This window comes from Ovis aries, chromosome 21, assembly GCF_016772045.2.
Source record: "Ovis aries strain OAR_USU_Benz2616 breed Rambouillet chromosome 21, ARS-UI_Ramb_v3.0, whole genome shotgun sequence".
Taxonomy (NCBI): Eukaryota; Metazoa; Chordata; class Mammalia; order Artiodactyla; family Bovidae; genus Ovis; species Ovis aries.
In genome coordinates this window covers 24,191,396-24,211,120 of record NC_056074.1, presented here as the reverse complement: position 1 = coordinate 24,211,120, position 19,725 = coordinate 24,191,396, and the positions used below count along the sequence as shown (strand labels likewise).

Sequence of the window (19,725 nt, the reverse complement as noted above, 5' to 3'; positions counted from 1 at the left end):
TGGTGTCATCTGCATGTCTGAGGTTACTGATAATTCTCCTGCCAATCTTGATTCCAGCTTGTGCTTCATCCAGCCTGTCATTTCGCATGATGTACTCAACGTATAATTTAAATAAGCAGGGTGACAATATACAGCCTTGATGTACTTCTGTCCCAATTGGGAACTTGTCCATTCAGACACAACTATATATAAAATAGATAATGAATAAAGACCTATGATACAGCATAAGGAACTCCACTCCTATCCTGTAATAACCTACATAGGAAAAGAATCTGAAGAAGGATGAATATATGTATATGTATAACTGAATCGCTATGCTCTATGCCTTAAATTAACATATTAGAAATTAACTACACTGCAACAGATTTTTTAAATGATATTCAATAGAAAAGGTCAAACCAAATTTCATTGCAAGGAACTATGCAGTTTAAGATAATATGATATGTGCCTTGGTTTCACTAAATTAATAAACCGCAAGTGTGAAAGTGTGTTAACATGTTAGTTGGTCTGTCGTGTCTGACTCTTTTTGACCTCATAGACTGTAGCCTGACAGACTCCTCTGTCCAGGAATTCTCCAGGCAAGAATACTGGAGTGGGTAATCATTCTCTTCTCCAGGGGTTCTTCCTGACCCAGGGATCAAACCCTGGTCTCCTGCATTGTAGGCAGGCTCTTTACCATCTGAGCCACCAAGGAAGCCCAGTAAACTGAAATCTCATGTTTAAAAAACCTAATATGGCCTTTAAAATTCCTCAGAAAAATTAGTCAAGCAAATATCCCTGAGTAGCTGATTTAGATAAAATTTCATAATGAGAACTATAAATATAATACATTTCTTGTTGATGATTAAATTATATTACTAAGTTTTTTAAATATGTGTATCTACATAATATAGCTTATTTGCTTTGTGAGTACACTACTTTGTCTTTAAACTTCAACAGAGCTTTCTTCACTTCCTTGTTCCACAGGGTGTAGATCATAGGGTTCAGAAGGGGTGTCATAACAGTGTAGAAAACAGCCACAATTCTGTCCACAACCTCCTTGGAGCCTGGTCTGAGGTAAATGAAAACACCAGGGCCAAAGAAGCAAAGGACCACAATGCAGTGGGAGGCACAGGTCTGGAAGGCTCTCCATCTTCCCTCTGACGTGCGGATCTTCAGGATGGAATGGACGATGGATGTGTAGGACAGCACTATCAGAAGAAAGCAGCCTGAGGCCACCACCCCAATGCTGACAAAGATCACCATCTCCACGGTGGACGTGTCTGCACAGGCCAGTTTGAGGATGGCTGGTGCATCACAGATGTAATGCTGGATCTGGTTGGGCCCGCAGAAGGGCAAACGGAACGTCAGTGTGGTCTGGGCAGCAGAGTGCACAGAGCCACTGAGCCACGTGGTTGTGGCCAGGATGGCACACGTCCTCCCACTCATCATGCTGGCAATACCTGAGCGGGTGACTGATGGCCAGGAAGCGGTCATAGGCCATGACGGTGTAGAGGAAGCACTCGGTGCTGCCCAGGAAGTGGAAGGAGTAGAGCTGGGCCACACAGCTGGGAAAGGAGATAGGACTGCCTTCTGGGGACACCAGGGTCATCAGCATTTTGGGCACAGTGACTGTGGAGTACCACATGTCAATGAGGGACAGGTTGCTCAGGAAGTAGTACATGGGGGTGTGCAAGTGGGGATTCACTATAATCACCAGCAGGATGAGTAGGTTCCCCACCACAGTGAGGACATAAATCACCAGGAAGATTCCAAAGAGGAGCGTGTCCAGCTCTGGTGCATGGGGAAGGCCCGTGAGGATGAACGTTGTCACTACGCTCATGTTTGTCATTTCTCCAGGCTTTTGATCTCTCTTTCTCTCTATGGGAATACCAAGAGCACCCAGCATTTAATCAAGAACTGAGAACACATTTTCTATACAAAAATTGCATCATATATGCTACATAGTTCTAGGATCATACCAACTTTGTTTATAACAAGTCACCTTTTAAAAAAAGGATAGAATGATTCTGTCTTCTCCCTCTCTTACCTCTCTTACTCTTTCTCACACATAGAGACAGAAACACACACAGATATATGTAAAAAAATAGGAGAAATCAATTTTAAATTTCCACTGTTGTATCATAAATATTGCTAGTTCAGTTCAGTTGCTGAGTCATGTCTGAATCTTTGTGACCCCATCGACTGCAGCACGCCAGGCTTCCCTGTCCATCACTAACTCCTGAAACTTGCTCAAACTCATGTCCTCATGTCGGTGATGCCATCCAACCATCTCATCCTCTGTAGTCCCCTTCTCCTCCCGCCTTCAATCTTTCCTGGCATCAGGGTCTTTTCCAATGAGTTAGCTCTTTTCATCAGGTGGCCAAAGTATTGGAGTTTCAGCTTCAGCATCAGTCCTGCTAGTGAATATTCAGGACTGATTTCCTTTTGGATTGGCTGGTTTGATCTCCTTGAAGTCCAAGGGACTCTCAAGAGTCTTCTCCAACACCACAGTTCAAAAGCATCAATTCTTCAGGACTCAGCTTTATAGTCCAACACTCACATCCATACGTGACTGCTGGAAAAACCATAGCCTTAACTAAACGGACCTTTGCTGGCAAAGTAATGTCTCTGCTTTTTAATATGCTGTCTAGGTTGGTCATAGCTCTTCTTCCAAGGAGCAACTGTCTTTTAATTTCATGGCTGCAGTCACCATCTGCAGTGATTTTGGAGCCAAAAAAAAAAAAAAAAAGTCTGTCACTGTTTCCATTGTTTCCCCATCTATTTACCATGAAGTGATGGGACCAGATGCCATGACCTTAGTATTCTAAATGTTGAGTTATAAGCTAATTTTTTACTTTCCTCTTTCACTTTCATCAAAAGGCTCCTTAGTTCTTCTTCACTTTCAGCCATAAGGGTGCTGTCATCTGCATATCTGAGGTTTTTGATATTTCTCCCTGAAAACTTGTTTCCAGCTTGTGCTTCATCCAGCCCGGCATGTCACATGATGTATTCTGCATGTAAGTTAAATAAGCAGGGTGACTATATGCAGCCTTGACATACTCCTTTCCCTATTTGGATCTAGTCTGTTGTTCCGTGTTCAGTTCTAACTGTTGCTTCTTGACCTGCACACAGATATCTCAGGTGGCATGTAATGTAAGATGGTCTGGTATTCCCATATCTGTAAGTATTTTCCACAATTTCTTGTGATCCACACAGTCAAAGGCTTTGGCATCGTCAATAAAGAAGAAATAGAAGTCTTTTTGGAACTTTCTTGCTTTTTCTATGATCCAAAGGATGTTGGCAATTTGATCTCTGGTTCTTCTGCCTTTTCTAAATCCAACCTGAACATTTGGAAGTTCACAGTTCACATACTGTTGAAGCCTGACTTGAAGAATTTTGAACATTACTTAGCTACCGTTGGTAAAGAATCCGCCTACAGTTCAAGAGACCCCGGTTCGATTCCTGGGTAGGGATGATCCGCTGGAGAAGGAATAGGCTACAAACGGGCTTCCCTTTGGCTCATCTGGTAATGAATCTGCCTACAATGTGGGAGACCTGGGTTTGATCACTGGGTTGGGAAGATTCCCCTGGAGAAGGGAAAGGCTACCCATTACAGTATTCTGGCTTGGAGAATTCCATGGACTATACAGTCCATGGGGTTACAAAGAGTCAGACACAACTGAGCGACTTTCAGTTTGCTAGCATCTGAGCTGAGTGCAGTTGTGTAGTAGTTTGAACATTCTTTGACATTGCCTTTCTTTGGGTTTGGAATGAAAACAACTTTCCCAGTCCTGTGGCCCCTGCTGAGTTTTCCAAATTCGCTGGCATATTGAGGGCAGAACTTTGACAGCATTATCTTTTAGGATTTGAAATAGCTCATATGGAATTCCATCACTCCACTAGTTTTGTTCATAGTGATGCTTCCTAAGGCCCACTTGACTTCACATTCCAGGATGTCTGACTTTAGGTGAGTGATTATGCCATCGTGGTTATCTAGGTCATGAAGATCTTTCTTGTATAGTTCTTCTGTGTGTTCTTACCACCTCTTCTTAATATCTTCTGCTTATGTTAGGTCCATACCGTTTCTGTCCTTTATTGTGCCCATCTTTGCATGAAAGTTTCCCTTGGTATCACTAGTCTTCTTGAAGATATCTCTAGTCTTTCCCATTCTATTGTTTTCCTCTATTTCTTTGCATTGGGTATCTCTTCATGCTATTCTTTGGAACTCTTCATTTAAATGGGTATATCTTTCCTTTTCTCTGTTGCCTTTTGCTTCTCTTGTTTTCTCAGTTATTTGTAAGGCCTCCTCAGGCAACCATGTTGACTTTTTACATTTCTTTTTCGTGGGGATGGTCTTGATCACTGCCTCCTGTATAATGTCATGAACTTCCATCCATAGTTCTTCAGGCACTCTATCAGATCTAATCCCTGATTTGATTATTTCCACTGTAAGGAAAGGGATTTGATTTAGGTCATACCTGAATGGCTTAGTGGTTTTCCCTACTTTCTTCAATATAAGTCTGAATTTGGCAATAAGGAGTTCATGATCTGAGCCACAGTCAGCTCCCAGTCCTATTTTTGCTGACTGTATAGATCCAATGGATGTTGGCAATTTGATCTGCAAAGAATCTTTGACTACAAAGAATATAATCAATCTGATTTCAGTATTGACCATCTGGTGATGTCCATGTGTAGTCTTCTCTTGCGTTGTTGGAAGAGGGTGTTTGCCATGACCAATGCATTCTCTTGGTGAAACTCTGTTAGCCTTTTCCCTCTTTTATTTTATACTCGAAGGCCAAATTTTCCTCTTACTCCAGGTGTTTCTTGACCTCCTACTTTTTTATTCCAGTTCCCTATAATGAAAATGTTGGTAGGTGCCCAATATGCTACTGGAGAACAATGGAGAAATAAACCCAGAAAGAATGAAGAGATGGAGCCAAAGCAAAAACAACACCTAGTTATAAATGTGACTTGTGATGAAAGTAAAGTATGATGTTGTAAAGAACAATATTGCATAGGAACCTGGAATGTTAGGTCCATGAATCAAGGCAAATTGGAAGTGGTTGAACAGGAGATTGTAAGAGTGAACATTGACATTTTCAGAATCAGTGAACTAAAATGGACTGGAGTGGATGAATTTAACTCAGATGACCATTCTATCTACTACTGTGGGCAAGAAACCCTTAGAAGAAATGAAGTAGCCATCCTAGTCAACAGAAGAATCCAAAATGCAGTACTTGGATGCAATCTCAAAAATGACAGAATGATCTCTGTTCATTCCCAAGGCAAACCATTCAATATCACAGTAATCCAAGTCTATGCCCTGACCAGTAATGCTGAAGAAGCTGAAGTTGAATAGTTCTATGAAGACCTGCAAGACCTTCTAGAACTAACACCCAATATATATATTACTTAGCACTATAAAACAATTCAAATTTTCTGTTTGATTCTTTCTATGGGTCAGGTCACCTGAGTTCTCTGCTTCAGATCTGACAAAGTTGAAAATCAATGTGTCAGCTTCATCTGTAATCTCATATGGGGCACAAGATCACCTACCTCAGTGATCTTAGTAAAACCCGTACACAATAGATAAGTAAGATAAATAAAGTAGTTAGCAAAGTACCCAATGCTTTGTAAGTTCTCAATAATAGATAGCAAATTATATGAAACTGTTGTCCTGCTTTAAAAAGCCATGTAGGTATAGATAATATGGAGAGACAGAGACCGTAAGAGAGAGAAGGAGGGAGGCAAAATAAATAAATTATCCTGTGCTATAGAGACTTTGCAGTTTCAAAGCTACAGCTTCAGGGAAAATTTCATTACTAGTATTGATTAGTTCTGCTGCTTCATTAACACACACCACCTGCTTATGTAGGAAATACTCTCGGTGCAGTTTAAGAATCTAAACTCCACTGAGAATCCCTGTAACCTCCCATATGATCCAGAAAATGCCAGCCCTCATAACACTGCTGGCTGCGTGCTTGTCTTTAAAATTTTAGACTAGACTAACCTCTGTTGTTGTTGTTCAGTCGCTCAGTCATGTCTGACTCTTTGCGACCCCATGGACTGCAGCACACCAGGCTTCCCTGTCCTTCACTGTTTCCCGAAGACTAACCTTTAGGAGGCTCTAAGAACATAAACTTCATACGTGTTCTCACAACCATGATCCACTGGGTACAGGCCGGCATCTAATATTTTGATGCATATTTCTATCTTAAATATCTAAATATTTTCCAGCATTGGCTTTGTTAATGATGATATCCCTCCCCCATCTTCCACTCCTCATACAAAACACAGTGATGCCCTCATAAAAGAAGATAATTCCATTAAGTATCTGATTCTTGTTTAAAATCTACTCCTTGTGACAAAAAATACAGAACCAACATAAGAGAAAGGAAGCTATGTTACATGAATATCAAGAAAAGTTGGAATTGTGTACAGTGAAAAGTGAGGTAGATGTTCTTAATTTAATCCAAAATATAGTTGATTTCAAGATTGTTACTCTTTTTCAAGAAAAGACTCACCAATATGAAAGAAATGAGTTTCTCTGCTCTTAGCAAAACTCATACACAATGGATCCTATCGTCACACAAAGTGCCTTAAGCTACATTAAAGGTCAGTTCAGCTCAGTCACTAAGTTGTGTCTGACTCTGCGACCCCATGGACTGCAACACGTCAGGCTTCCCTGTTCATCACCAACTCGCAGAGCCTACTCAAACTCATGTCCATCGCATCAGTGATGCCGTCCAACCATCTCATCCTCTGTCATTCCCTTCTCCTCCTGCCTTCAATCTTTCCCAGCGTATATTATATAATGTATTAAAAAATGTACATTAAAGGTATATTGTCCAAATAAAAGAGTAAATAACAGAGACAATTATGCTAATCACCTATGTGGATATCAGAACTCAAAAAAAGAACAAATATGTCTCTTAAATTTCTACTGCACCAGAGGGTCCCATCATCAGGATAAATCACATTTATATTAAGTATGAAATTTTTCATCAGGTGAATTGCAAGGCACCCTGAAACCTAAGGCAGGAGTATCAGTGAGAGGTATCAATGTTCAGCTTGTATGTTCATGCCATAGCAACTTAGTCGCTATTTGTAGGTCCTTATTACTAGGGAAGACCCCCGGAGGAGAAGTATGGCAACCCACTCCAATATTCTTGCTTGGAGAATCTCATGGATAGAAGAGCCTGACAGGCTACAGTCCACGGGGTCACAGAGTCAGATATGACTGAACGACTAAGCACAGCACAGCACATTACTAACTGTATATATACAGATATGTATATCTGTGTGTATAAACATATACATACATATGTATGCAGTGAGTGTGTCTCTGTGTGTGTATATATATATATAGAGAGAGAGAGTGAGAGAAAGAGAAAAAGAGAGAGTGAAAGAGAGACAAAGATTTGATAACCACATTTAGAAGGCAGTCTAACAATCCCCAAGTATCTTATCTCTGAATGGAAGTTTAGGAAGGAAAGCAAGAGCAAGAGGAAATGAGAGAAATCTACTTTTCTAAGAACTCACCACCACTATGTGACTCCTTTCAATACAAAACTCATTTGTGTTTATCCCTCACCCTGCCAAAATGTTTAACTTTCTACATGCTATGTCGAGGCACTTGTTTGCAAGTTAATACTCAAAGGGCTGGTGTACCTGTGGTTGTTTGTGGAGTGGCTCATTTCTGTTCTAGGACCCCACTAGTTGAAGGGCAGAGAATGGAAACTCACACAGCTAGACAGGCAGAAGCATAACTTGATTTACTTTCTTAGGGAATAGGATTACTCTTGAGTTTCCCGGATGATCAGAAAAACAATTGAAAGGGACTAAATAAAGGTTTTTAAAAGTCACGCATAAATTTCCCTGTGTGTTCATTTGGACACTCCTGAGAAAAGTTCATGTATTTCTGGAGCTTGCAGTTTTACCTAAGAGGAAAGAAGGATTCAGCTATCTTATTCCCTCATCAGTGTTGCAGATAAACTCACAATGGTTTATTCTCAACATAAAATCACACAGAACCCAAAACTGATCATCTCCTTTTGTACTCCCATCTTATATCTCACTGTCTCTTGCACCCTATTTTAAGGTGATTTAAAACTGCTGAATTTCTAAACATTTTTAAAAGCTGAATTTATACATAACTATGGCATTTTTTATTACAGTTGTTTAGGTAAAGATATTTTAAAGAAAACAAAGAAGGCTGACCATAAAAAATGCATTGAACTATATTGATTGCATTTTATTTGGTTTTGAAACTTTAATGAGAAAAAAATATATCAAGCTCAAGAACACTGTGTTTGGGGGGGGGAGCGTTGATTTCATTTTAGAGTACAAATTTAGATGTGACATGATAGAGGTGCTAACTATTGATACAATGGCAATTATAGTATATAAGTATATCAGGTCAACATGCTGTAAGCCTTAAGTTTACACAGTGTTATACGTCAAATATATTTTAATAAGAAAGAACACTTGTGATGTAAGTAAATGAATCTTTGAAGAATTATTTAAAAACAAAACAAATTAGAAAATAAAATAAAAATTATGCAGCTAATTTTCTTTGATCTTATGTAATACAGCTAGAGCTTAATAACATACTACAGGTTGAGAAAAGAGTTGAGAACTTACACCAATTTTCTAAACAGCACTTTAGTTAATAAGATAATTACAATTATAGCTCCTTATTTTGCAGAAAATACTGACAGTATGCCATATCTAAAAAGAAATTAATTCCAGATGAAGTAAAGATTTAAATAAAGAAGGAAAAAGCAAAGCATTAAGACAATATATAAACAAAACCAGAAAATCTAGGGAAAACCTTCATAATGAATTTTGATATCTGGTCTTTCAAATCTTCAAGCTTTTCCTTCTCTAGATTATCTATGCCATTTTGTGAGTCCCTCTCCATTTGAAAACACATTATAGGGTCCACATATCTACAGAATAAAGTGATGAGATTATATCTAGAATTTCATTGAATCTGTAAGCAATTTGAGGAGAATAAGAATCTTTAAAATCTTGTCTTTCAAGCCATGAGCAATTTATGATCCATCATTTCTTCAGCAACTTTTATATATCTCCCAAAAAACATTTTTCAGTTTCTATTATTGTGGTCTTATACATCATTACTTATATTTTTATCCAGATCAAGGTTTTTTCAACCTCAGCACTATTGACATTTGGAGCAAGACGAGTCTTGTGAGGGTCTATCCCATGCATCACAAAATGTTCAGCAGCATCCATGATTTCTAGCCACTAGATGCCAGCCTCTGAGACAATCAACAACTTCTACAGACATTTTCAAATCACAGTTGAGAGCCACTGATCTAGATATTTAATTAACATTTGCTTTTTATTTTGAACCAAAACAGCTGGACACAAATTATAAGTGCATAAACCATTTTCACGTGTGTTATAGAGCACAGATTCTCTTTGCTATAATCCAATGTGTGGCTATACCACAATTTATTTTTAACTCAACAGTACATAGGCTGTTGAATAGCTTCCAATTTAGCCTGTTAAAAATAGTGCTACAAAAAATTAAAATATATGTTTCATGTGTATCAGTTCAGTTCAGTTCAGTCGCTCAGTCGCTCAGTCTGACTCTTTGCAACCCCATGAATCGCAGCACGCCAGGCCTCCCTGTCCATCACCAACTCCCAGAGTTCACTCAGACTCGCAGCCATCGAGTCCGTGATGCCATCCAGCCATCTCATCCTCGGTAGTCCCCTTTTCCTCCTGCCCCCAATCCCTCCCAGCATCAGAGTCTTTTCCAATGAGTCAACTCTTCGCATGAGGTGGCCAAAGTACTGGAGTTTCAGCTTTAGCATCATTCCTTCCAAAGAAATCCCAGAGTTGATCTCCTTCAGAATGGACTGGTTGGATTTCCTTGCAGTCCAAGGGACTCTCAAGAGTCTTCTCCAACACCACAGTTCAAAAGCATCAATTCTTCAGTGCTCAGCCTTCTTCACAGTCCAATTCTCACATCCATACATGACTACTGGAAAAACCATAGCCTTGACTAGACGGACCTTAGTCGGCAAAGTAATGTCTCTGCTTTTCAATATGCTATCTAGGTTGGTCATAACTTTTCTTCCAAGGAGTAAGTGTCTTTTAATTTCATGGCTGCAATCACCATCTGCAGTGATTTTGGAGCCCCCAAAAATAAAGTCCGACACTGTTTCCACTGTTTCTCCGTCTATTTCCCATGGAGTAATGGGACCAGATGCCATGATCTTTATTTTCTGAATGTTGAGCTTTAAGCCAACTTTTTCACTCTCCTCTTTCACTTTCATCAAGAGGCTTTTTAGTTCCTCTTCACTTTCTGCCATCAGGGTGGTGTCATCTGCATATCTGAGGTTATTGATATTTCTCCTGGCAATCTTGATTCCAGCTTGTGTTTCTTCCAGTCCAGCGTTTCTCATGATGTACTCTGCATAGAAGTTAAATAAGCAGGGTGACAATATACAGCCTTGTCGTACTCCTTTTCCTATTTGGAACCAGTCTGTTGTTCCATGTCCAGTTCTAGCTGTTGCTTCCTGGCCTGCATACAGATTTCTCAAGAGGATACATATGAAATTTTCTTTGGCAAATCTATATATAATATATTATATATAACTTTCACGCATTGGAGAAGGAAATGGCAACCCACTCCAGTATTCTTGCCTGGAGAATCCCAGGGATGGGGGAGCCTGGTGGGCTGTCGTCTGTGGGGTCGCACAGAGTCGGACATGACTGAAGCGACTTAGCAGCGGTAGCAGCAGCAGCAACATATATAATCTTATATATGTTATATATTGTAGGTTATATGTTATATGTCTTCCTTTTGAGACTTCCCTGGTGGCTCAGTGGTAAAGAATCTGCCTGCCAATGCAGAAGACATGGGTTTGATCCTTATGTGTCAAGAAGATCCAATGGAGATGGAAATGACAACACACTCTAGTATTCTTGCCTGGGAAACCCCATGACCAGAGGAGCCTGATGGGCTACAGTCCATGGGGTTGCAAAAGAGTTGGACATGACTGAGCGACTAAACAAAAACAGTTTTCCTTTTGGAGCCACATTCAGATTTGCATAAGCACACACATGTATTTCTACCAGATATATACCTAGGAATGGAATTGCTGAGTCACAGAGAATGTTTCTCATTGTTTTAGTAGATTCTGCCAGAGTTTTACCAGTTTATTCTCCAAGTGTCAGTGCATGAAATTTCAAGTTGTCTCACATATGACCATCATTTGGCATCGTTGGTCTTCTCCACTTTGGCAGCTAATGGGTATGAAGTGATATTTTATTGTGGTAGAATTTTTCTCTTCCAGATGAAAAATGAAGTTGAGTATCTTTTAGTTATTTGATTTTTGGATGATATTGTGAATGTTATCTTTCCGAAATTTCACTACTATCTTTCATTCTTAAATTTATTGTTTCTTTTATTACCAAGTCACATTAAGAGGGTGAAAGGCAAACTGCAGAGTGGGAGATAGTAATTGTAATACATATTTTCCACAAAGAACTTAGATCCAAAATAAATTGTATTCGCAAATCAACAACAAAAAAATAGAGAGCCCCCTCTCAAATTGGAAAACTGAGCAAAGAATACAGATCAGCAATTCACAGTTGATGATTAAACTGACCTTGGAAAGATGAGTAAACTCATTGAAAAGAAAGTGAAAGTGAAGTCACTCAGTCATGTTGGACTCTTTGCAAGCCCATGGACTGTAGCCCACCAGGCTCCTTTGTCCATGGGATTCTCCAGGCAAGAACATTGGAGTGGGTTGCCATTTCCTTCTTCAGGGGATCTTCCCAACCGAGGGATCAAACCCGGGTCTCCTGCATTGCAGGCAGATGCTTTACCCTCTGAGCCACCGAGACCCCATTTCAATCCATGGGTGGGGAAGATCCCCTGGAGAAGGAAATGACAACCTACTCCAGTATTCTTGCCTGGAAAATCCCATGGACGGAGGAGCCTGGTGGGTTACAGTCCATGGGGTTGCAAGGAGTTGGACACGACTGAGCGACTTCACTTTGACTTTCCTTCGTAGAGTAAACTCATTACTAGTCAGTAAAATGTCAAATAACAGAACAGGTTACTAACTCATACTCATTAGATGGACAGATAGTTAAAACATCTGTTCGTGGCCTGGATGAAAGTAAAAGCTTTATCTTATATATTGTAAATATAAATAGTTATAAGAAAGCAATTTGGTAATTGTTACTGAATTTATTTATATATGTATATAATTTAATCCAGTAATTCCGGTCCAGGAAGCTACATCATAAAAATAAAAGCACCAGTGCTAAGTATTTTTTCAAATATGTGTTAATAGATAGCTTATATCTGCAAAACAACTAAAAAGAGTGAAAATTCCTAAAAGGAATGGTTGAATAAATCATGGTACTGCTATGTCATGAAATATGTAGCAGCTAATAAAAGACTTATTTATAACCACATCAATTAACCTTGAGGGATTTTCATGATATTTTCTAATGGGGGGGAGGGGGGTGTGGCTATCATTGTGCCATTTTGTAAAACAAACTGACAATGTGTGTATTATAGGAGCATAGAGAGAGGAGTAAAAAGATAAAATCAGGTTATTAATTATAGGCTGAAGAGTAGTGATAAAAACAAGCAAATATAATTTTCAGGATGAAAATAATATGACATGGGTAATATAACCTAATTAATTAATATTACATGCATATATATGTAAAAAGAAACCAGAAAATAAAATAACTGGATATTGATATGTAGGGATGATTCAAATACATATTTTAAGTGGAAAAAGCAAAGTTATAAAAAGTATTTATCAGTTAAAACATACCCCCACATGCACAAACCCAGGTAAAAAAGAAACTCAAAAAGCCAAAGAGTCAAATTTATAAAAGAAACAGGGAACATGAAAGCCAGGCAGAATATTTGCAAAATAATGCCAAAGGAATAACTGGTGAGGGTCCATGGCTGTCTCCGTGCAGCTCAGCTCCTCAGATGGCCCACCAGTACTACAAACATAAACCCACCTCCTAAAGCATGGCTGATATGTTGTTAGCTCTTTCAAAATTCTATGTTACCCTTGCCATTTCATTTTGAGTTTATTTGCTAATGAAGGAGATGTGGGTTTGATTCCTGGGTCAGGGAGATCCACTGGAGCAGGAAATGACAAGCTACTCCAGTATTCCTTCCTGGGAAATCCCATGGACAGAGGAGACTGGTTGGTTATAGTCCATGGAGCTGCAAAAGAATCAGACACCTATTGAAAAGATTGTATTTTCTACATTGTATAATCTTGCCTCTTTTGTCATTGTAGAGATGTAGATGGACCTAAAATCTGTCATATTGAGTGATGCCAGAAAGAGAGAAACAATTATTGTATATTAACTCATAGTGGAATCTAGAAAAGTGGTACAGAAGAATCCATTTGCAAGACAGGAATAGAGATGCAAATGTATAAAACAGACTTGTGGACACAGTGGGGAGGGTGGGACAGATTGAGAGATTAACATATACATACCACCATGTGTAGTACGTACAACCTGTATGCAGGTCAAGAAGCAGCAGTTAGAACCAGACATGAGACAACAGACTGATTCAAAATTGGGAAAGGAGTAGGACAAGATTGTATACTGTCTCACTCTGCTTATTTAACTTATATGTAGAGTACATCATGTGAGATGATGGGCTGTATGAATCACAAGCTGGAATCAAGATTGCCAGGAGAAATATCAACAACCTCAGATATGCACATGACTGACACCACTTTAATGGCAAAAAGGAACTAGAGTCTCTTGATGAGGGTGAAACAGGAAAGTGAAAAAGTTGGCTTAAAGCACAACTTTCAGAAAACTAAGACCATGTCATCCAGTCCCATCACTTCATGGCAAACAGATGGGGAAAGAGTGGAAACAATGACAGATTTTATTTTTTGGTCTCCAAAATCCCTGTAGATGGTGACTACAGCCACCAAATTAAAAGATGCTTGCTCCTCGGAAGAAAACCTGTGACAATCCTAGACAGGTATTAAAAAGCATATAGTCAAAACTATGGTTTTTCTGGTAGTCATGCACAGATGTGAGAGTTGGACCATAAAGAAGGCTGACTGTCAAAGAATTGATGCTTTTGAACTATGGTGCTGGAGAAGACTCTCAAGAGTCCTCTGGACAGCAAGGACATCAAACTTGTCAATCCTAAAGGAAATCACCCCTAAATATTCATTGGAAGGACTGACGCTGAAGCTGAAGCTCCAACACTTTGGCCACCTGATGTGAAGAGCCGACTCATTGGAAAAGACCATGATGCTGGGAAAGACTGAAGCCAGGAGGAGAAGGGGGCAACAGGGGATGAGATGGTTGCATGATATCAGCGACTCAATGGACATGATTTTGAGCAAACTGGAGGAGAGAGTGAAGGGCAGGGAAGCCTGGTGTGATGCGGTCCATGGGGTCGCAAAGAGTCAGACACAGCTTAGTGACTGAACAACAACTACCATGTGTAAAATAGCTTGTGGGAAGCTACTGTATAGCACAGGGAGCTCAACTTGGTGCTTAATGATGACTTAGAGAGGTAGGATGAGGATGTGGGGGTGGGGTAGAAGTCCAAGAGGAAGGGAATATAAGTAAACGTATAGCTGATTTAAGCTTCCCAGGTGGTGCTAGTGGTAAAGAACCTGCCTGCCAATGCAAGAGATATAAGAGACACAGGTTTGATCCCTGGGTCAGGAAGACCCCCTAGAGGAGAGCATGGCAACCCTCTCCAGTATTCTTGCCTGGAGAATCCCATGGACAGAGGAGCCCAGCAGGCTATAGTCAATAGGGTCGCATAGAGTCAGACACGACTTAAGTGACTTAGCAGGCAGGCAGGCAGAGCTGATTCACTGTGCTATACATCAGAAACTATTGCAACATTGCAAAGCAATTACACTCCAATTTAAAAAGAAAGAAAGAAATTCAAAGAGCATTTTATAGTAATTAACATATGATATTCATATAGCATCTTTGGGGTTCCATAAATGTTTCAAGCTAATAAGCATGACCCCTGGTCGCTTTTGATAGGATGGGTATCCAAAATATGAGAACAATGTTCCTTGAAAATATTTTGCTGATGATAGCCTTGAATGCAGAAAACACCCCCCACATTTTACCAAGGAGGAAGAGATGTATTTTTGTCTTCATTTTGCCCACAGTGAGCAAAAGAGGATCACACTGTAAACATTTGAGTTAACACCTTAGCGCAGTCCACCTAATGTCTCCACATGCCCACCACAGGGACACGGCAAGAATGCACCTGCTGGCTTCTTGTGGTTGGATGAGGCAGGTCCTGGACAATATGAATGCATGGTCTGGGCACTGAGATTATCAGAGAAAGAAAGAGAACTGAAATGTTTTGAATTTAGCCTCTTGTGTCCAAATTTTCTTCTTAGAATAAAAGACTCAGAATACATTATGATTTGGCCTGAAAAGTAGAAGCTCTATGAATTTGGGGCAGATATCAAAACACATAAACTAAAACAGACTTTGTATTATTCATGTGCTACCTGTTATTATTACGAGTTATATGTTTGGGGCAATCTTTTATCTTCTATGTAATTTGATTTTCAGACTGTGACTCACTCAACTATCTAACTTCAGTTAGATGCCATGCAATTTACTATGGCACCATGTGTACACTTGATGACAATCTGAACCTCACTTGCTTACTTATGTGTTTCACATTTGGTGGTACACAGTACCCGAGTTTTTGGAGCACAAATGCTGTCTTGACATTCTGGATTTCCTGTGCCTTAAATATAGATGTGTGTGTGTGTGTGTGTGCGCACGTGTGTGTGTGTGTGTGCTCAGTCACTTTAGTCATGTCTGACTCTTTTCAACCCTATGGACTATAGCCTGCCAGGCCCCTCTAGGTCCAGAGGATTCTCCAGGCAGGAATATTGGAGTGGGTTGCCATTTCCTTCTCCATAGGCTGTTGCTGACAAAGAGATCAAACTCATTTCTCCCACATTGGCAGACAGATTCTTTACCTCTGAGCCACAAAGGAAGACCTGTTAGCTATTTACTTTTTATAATGTAACTATTTACTTCTATAATTTAAGATCCTTTTCAAATACTAATTAACACAGAAAATATAGCTTCAAGCAATGGATCATACATATCATGCTACTACAAACAATATTTTAAAATTTCAGGTTAACAGGGGAATGACATGATAATAATGAGTCTCAGAGGACAAATTCAGTGCTCCACAGCAGTTATTTCAAGGAGGGACTCAAGAGAATACATCAAAATACAGCAAAATGTGTTGAAAGTTTTGCTCAGCTTTCATCATTTCCTAAGTGGAAAGCAAACATCTCTCTGAATTATTTGATTCCTTTTTATTATTAATAATGACATGGTGAAGTGTTTATACAATAAGGTAGCTCCAATTAATATTTGATAATATAAAGGATTGTTGAAGTATTCTAATTATCCATTACTCTTTGTTTTCTGAGATCTTTCATTCCATCCCACCTCTATCATCTTTATTTATCTCTTCTCTTATCCCTTTTTCAATTGTATAAATTAGAAATATACAAGGAATAATTATGGGCAGACCCTCTGAGTTTTAGGGTAACTTTTACTGCTTCAAGCAAAATGAGGAAAAAGAGGGGGAAAAAATTCAGACATAGAAAATTTATTGCAATAGCTTTATCTCCTAATGGAAATACCTGACAAACAAGGATTTGAACAAGGAAAGCAGGAATAGCATGGAGAGAAAGAGAAGGCCCCTGTTTAGGAGTGATATCTAATATTATGAGTGTGCATCAGAACTTGGGTCCCTCAGAAAGTATATACATCCTGGGAAATGGAAAGAGCCTGTAACAGGGAGAACATCATAAAGAAAACAGACCAAGATTTATGAAGGTGGATTACTATACAAGGTATGACAGTATTTCTCCTTGAGGAGTCCACAATTTAATGTGGAGCATGTAAATAAGCAGTGTGATGAAGCATTTAGAATCTAAGTCAGGCAGAGGTAGGGTAACTAAGGTACTTTTCACAGTATATGAGGGAAAGTTGTTTCAAAACCTACATTTGATATGTAAACTACACATAACTGTACAAAATTCTGTGCTTTTTTATTTCAGTGGTTATTGACATCCATTGATATTGTCCTGCTCCCCAAACAGTTAAAAGTTTCCTGATATTTAGTGATAGCAATGCAGGGTAGAATTTAACACAATGGGCTTTGGTGTCAGATATCTGGGGTTAAGCCTTGACCAAATTCCTTACTAACTGTGTGAATCTGAGCAGCCATCCTAATCTTCAGTTTTGACTTCTTACGAATCAACAGTACCTATTTTATAAGGTTCTTATAATGGTTATCTTATAAAATGTCCAGTATAACCCAAGCTCAAAAATGTTCATGCTTTTGTCTCTCAATTATTCTGGAATAATTTAAGACCATATAATTTTAATGTTTCATGGATTTTATTATGGTTGAATTACATGAAAACTAGTAAATATGGAAATATCAAAATTATCAAAATAATTAGAAAATTACATTGTCAGTAATGGTGTTAATATGACAGTAATTTATTATCAGTGATTTAAATAAAGTTATATTCATGCATCTTTTAAATATTATGTTAGTGGCTAGGGAATCATTGAAATAACTCATAAAAGAAATGACATTACTTTGCCAACAAAGGTCCATCTAGTCAAGGCTATGGTTTTTCCAGTGGTCATGTATGGATGTGAGAGTTGGACTGTGAAGAAAGCTGAGCACCAAAGAATTGATGCTTTTGAACTGTGGCGTTGGAGAAGACTCTTGAGAGTCCCTTGGACTGCAAGGAGATCCAACCAGTCCATTCTGAAGGAGATCAACTCTGGGATTTCTTTGGAAGGAATGATGCTGAAGCTGAAACTCCAGTACTTTGGCCACCTCATGCGAAGAGTTGATTCCTTGGAAAAGACTCTGATGCTGGGAGGGATTGGGGGCAGGAGAGGAAGGGGATGACAGAGGATGAGATGGTTGGATGGCATTACTGACTCCATGGACGTGAGTCTGAGTGAACTCCGGCAGTTGGTGATGGACAGGGAGGCCTGGCGTGCTGCGATTCAAGAGTCGGACACGACTGAGCGACTGAACTGAACTGAAGATTTAAACCCAAATTTGTCTTCAAAGCTTGGCTGCTTCTTAAAATAAAACTCTGCTTTCAAGTAGCTATCAGAACAAGCATGTACATATTAAGGGCCTCACAGGGAGGAATGGTATTTAGGCTCATGGTAAAGAATCAGCCTGCCAATGCAGGAGATGCAGAAGACGCAGTTATGATCCTTGAGTCAGGAAGACCCCAGGAAGGAGGAAATGGCTACCCACTCCAGTATTCTTGCCCGGAAAATCCCACGGACAGAGGAGCCTGGAAGACTACAGTCCTTGGGGTCACAAAGAGTCAGACACAACTGAGCATGCATGCACGCATGCATAACAGAGTTGGTTCTGAACTGGTTGTACAGAGGCAGAGAGTGGTACTGTCCAGGGCTGAACAACCAGAGATGTCTTAGCACAGGACCCCCAGGAGTGAAGAGCTGGAAAGGCTGAGGGAGCAAAATGGTGGCTGACCAAGGGCACAGATCATGGAGCATGTAGAATCCACACACAGAGATTTAAGCTGTGACTTATTACCATAATTAATGATTTGTTGTTTTCTTTCAAATGAAAATTAGTTTGTCAGATGTAGTAATTGAGGACACTGATTACACATAGCTGCACAGGGCCTGCCCCAGGCAAAATTGAATGTCTTTGGTTTTGATTTGTTACCTCCTTTCTTGGCAGCATTTCCTTCCTCTCACGATTCCTTTATGTACCCTCACAGGCTGCCTTTATGCTGCCTTTATCTTTTCCTTCCAGAAGAAAATTGATGTAATAAATGAGCTCATAATAGAGTTGGTTGGTAATTTTTTAAAAACAGAAATGATTCTGAAAATCATGCTATCTGGCTGGTAGTCCCAGGTTTGAATTTTTAAAATTTAAATTTATTTATTTTAATTGGAGGCTAATTGCTTTACAATATTGTATTGGTTTTTCCATATATCAACATGAATCTGCCACGGGCGTACACGTGTTCCCAATCCTGAACCCCTCACCCTCCTCCCCCCCAATACCATCCCTCTGGGTCATCCCAGTGTACCAGCCCCAAGCATCCTGTATCCTGCATTGAAACTAGACTGGTGATTCGTTTCTTATATGATATTATACATGTTTCAATGCCATTCTCCCAAATCATCCCAGGTTTGAATTTTAAAAGTTTAAGAATTTCTTTCTGGCTTACTTCACTCTGTATAATCGGCTCCAGTTTCATCCACCTCGTTAGAACTGATTCAAATGTATTCTTTTTAATGGCTGAGTAATACTCCATTGTGTATATGTACCACAGCTTTCTTATCCATTCCTCTGCTGAGTTATTGTGAATCAGTATCATTCAAAGCACTTTTACTTCTACTAACTCATTTAATCCTCCTCAAAGTATTGTGAGACAAGATCTTTCACAGATGAGAAATAGAGATATAGAGCATAAAATTATTTCTAAACTTATTTGAGCCAATGTTTGCTTTTGTCTGCATGCAGTTATAGCACTTCATCCATTACACATGGAAGTCCACTTGTATGGGCTGTGTAGCTATTCATTGAGTTTTTTAGGTTGTTTTTTCTTTTCCAGGCCTCATTTTTCTAACTTGTAAAAGAAATATGTTGAAATT

The 19,725-nt window shown here is 39.4% G+C and overlaps 1 pseudogene; it reads right to left on the bottom strand.

Moving 5' to 3' along the window:
* Window positions 1–894: 894 nt before the first annotated feature.
* LOC101122477 (olfactory receptor 10G9-like) lies at window positions 895–1,831 on the bottom strand (annotated as a pseudogene).
* Window positions 1,832–19,725: the final 17,894 nt, after the last annotated feature.